Raw genomic sequence first — 3,230 nt, forward strand, 5'->3', positions numbered from 1 at the left:
CACTCACCACACACACTGTTATACAACACACACTCACTCACCACACACACTCACTCACCACACACACACTCACTCACCACACACTCACTCACCAGACACACACTCACTCACCACACACTCACTCACCACACACACACACTCACCACACACACTGTTATACAACACACACTCACTCACCACACACTCACTCACCACACACACACTCACTCACCACACACTCACCACTCACACTCACCACACACACTCACCACACACTCACCACACACTCACCAGACACTCACCAGACACTTTGGGAAAACAACTCAGTGCAAGGGTCACGTGGCAGAGACCGGTTTTGGTATTGAGCCTCGGGACATTTCACACGGTATCACATTGATCATGATTGTGGTGATGATGATGACAATGATGATTGTGGTGGTGGTGGTGATGATGGTAACAATGATGATGATTGTGGTGGTGGTTGTGGTGATGGTGGTGATGATGATGACGATGATGATTGTGGTGGTGGTAGTGATGATGATGGTGGTGATGATGACAATGATGATTGTGGTGGTGGTAGTGATGATGATGGTGATGATGATGACAATGATGATTGTGGTGGTGGTAGTGATGATGATGGTGGTGATGATGACAATGATGATTGTGGTGGTGGTAGTGATGATGATGGTGGTGATGATGACAATGATGATTGTGGTGGTGGTAGTGATGATGATGGTGGTGATGATGACAATGATGATTGTGGTGGTGGTAGTGATGATGATGGTGATGATGATGACAATGATGATTGTGGTGGTGGTGGTGTTCTTACTCAAATCGCTGTCTCCCCATGGACTTTCTCCTGCCATAGCATCACCTGGGCGCAGAGGTGAGCACACACGTGTTAACTTGTGCACGTGTGTGGTGAGTGTGGTGAGTATGTGGGTGTGGTGAGTGTGGTGAGTGTGGCGGGGTGGTGAGTGTGGGTGTGGTGAGTGTGGTGAGTGTGTGGGTGTGGTGAGTGTGGTGAGTGTGGCGGGGTGGTGAGTGTGGGTGTGGTGAGTGTGGTGAGTATGTGGGTGTGGTGAGTGTGGTGAGTGTGGCGGGGTGGTGAGTGTGGGTGTGGTGAGTGTGGTGAGTGTGTGGGTGTGGTGAGTGTGGTGAGTGTGGTGGGTGTGGTGAGTGTGGTTAGTGTGTGGGTGTGGTCAGTGTCTGGTAAGTGTGGTGAGTGTGTGGGTGTGGTGAGTGTGTGGGTGTGGTGAGTGTGGTGAGTGTGGGGAGTGTGGTGAGTGTGGTGGGTGTGGTGAGTGTGGTGAGTGTGGTGAGTGTCTGGTAAGTGTGGTGAGTGTGGGTGTGGTGAGTGTGTGGGTGTGGTGAGTGTGGTGAGTGTGGGGAGTGTGGTGAGTGTGGTGGGTGTGGTGAGTGTGGTTAGTGTGTGGGTGTGGTGAGTGTCTGGTAAGTGTGGTGAGTGTGGGTGTGGTGAGTGTGTGGTGAGTGTGGTGAGTGTGGTGAGTGTGGTGAGTGTGGTGAGTGTGGCGAGTGAGTGTGTTGGGAGGCGGCGTGGTGAGAGAGTCTGTGAGTGAAAGGGTCTGTGTGAGTGTCTGTGTGTGAGTGAGTCTCTGTGTGTGTGTCTCTCTGTGTGAGTGTCTGAGTGTCTGTGTGTGAGTGAGTCTCTGTATGTGAGTGTCTCCGTGTGAGTATCTGTGTGTGTCTCTCTCTGTGTGTCTCTGTGTGAGTGTCTGTGTGTGTATAAGTATCTACCGGAGTGTGTCTGTGTGTGAACTACATCAGTTTTGCTGCTCAGCCACTCCCAGTACCTCCACTCCCGTGTCCTCTCTCCCTCCCTCTCTCCCCCTACTCCCTCCCCCTCTCTCCCTCCCTCCCCCTCTCTCCCTCCCTCCCTCCCCCTCTCTCCCTCCCTCCCTCCCCCTCTCTCCCTCCCTCCCTCCCCCTCTCTCCCTCCCTCCCTCCCCCTCCCTCCCTCCCCCTCTCTCCCTCCCTCCCTCCCCCTCTCTCCCTCCCTCCCTCCCCCTCTCTCCCTCCCTCCCTCCCCCTCTCTCCCTCCCCCCCTACTCCCTCCCCCCCTACTCCCTCCCTCCCCCTCTCCCTCCCCCTCCCCCTTCTCCATCACCACCGCTAGAGGGCGCTCCGAGCCCAGGATTCAGTGAGGACTCGGTCAACTCGTGCCATTATTTCAGCGCCCAGGGCGAGTGAATTCTTGATGAGTATTTTTGTGATTATTGAAGCGGAGTTGGGGGGGGGGTTTGTGTGGAACTCCAAACGGCGACTGTTCTCCCAGCCAACTCAGACTCAGAATCGGTATTAACACTCCGCAAACGTCTCCAGCAAAATGTTCTTGTATCTTTCGGTAAAGTTACGTAGATAAGCAATGGTCATCAGGAGGGTGGAAAAACAGAGTGGGAAAGCTAAGAATAGTTTTTTACCCATTTTTCCGTCAACAAAACTAAAACCTTTTTACGAGTAATCACGTCTGCATTGACCACACTGCTTGTGTTCAGAATGCAAACAAAAAAACACACTCTGATAATATATGCATTGTCTTTGAAACTGATTGGTCCACACCAGAGACAGCTTTCTTTTGACCCTCGTCTCAAAACGGTGTTAGACCCACAGGACCGTCCTTGGGGGGGGAGGGGGGGGTGGGGGGGGTGCTGAGGACAAATTCCACCGCGACATCGAATCCCCCTCTCCCCACCGCCTCCCCCCAACTCGTGGGGCGCGGGGCAGTCGCCCCAATTCGCTGCTGTACCCCCGAGGGACCGGCTCTGGCGACTGGACGTGAAACCCAGGGGGCTTGGGACCGAGAGGACCTGGGGCCTAGGGGAACCATGGACACACGTAGAGGTACGTGGAGACTCAGAGATACTCAGAGACTCATAGAGACCCACAGAGACACATGGAGACCCACAGAGACACATGGAGACCCATAGACACTCATAGAGATACACAGAGATTCATAGAGACCCACAGAGACCCATATAGATACAGAGACCCATAGTCACTCGTAGAGGTACGTGGAGATTCAGAGATGCACAGAGACCCATAGAGACCCACAGAAATACAGGAGACCCATAGAGATACACAGAGACTCATAGAGATCCACAGAGACACATGGACACCCATACACACTCAGAGATACACAGAGACTCATAGAGACCCACAGAGATACACAGAGACTCATAGAGTCTCATAGAGATCCACAGAGACCCATAGACACTCATAAAGATACATGG

At 53.2% G+C, this 3,230-nt stretch overlaps 1 long non-coding RNA gene across 1 annotated transcript in view; it reads right to left on the reverse strand.

Annotated features, from left to right (window-relative positions):
- LOC144950978 (uncharacterized) overlaps positions 1-1,821 on the reverse strand; it is a 5,592-nt gene extending 3,771 nt beyond the window's left edge. Inside the window, exons 1-2 of the long non-coding RNA XR_013640433.1 lie at positions 1,794-1,821; positions 809-853 (exon numbers count right to left, since the gene is read on the reverse strand). This is a non-coding gene — a long non-coding RNA (uncharacterized LOC144950978). The remainder of the gene's footprint in view (positions 1-808; positions 854-1,793) is intronic.
- Positions 1,822-3,230: the final 1,409 nt, after the last annotated feature.

Source organism: Lampetra fluviatilis, chromosome 60 (genome assembly GCF_964198595.1).
Source record: "Lampetra fluviatilis chromosome 60, kcLamFluv1.1, whole genome shotgun sequence".
Lineage (NCBI taxonomy): Eukaryota > Metazoa > Chordata > Hyperoartia > Petromyzontiformes > Petromyzontidae > Lampetra > Lampetra fluviatilis.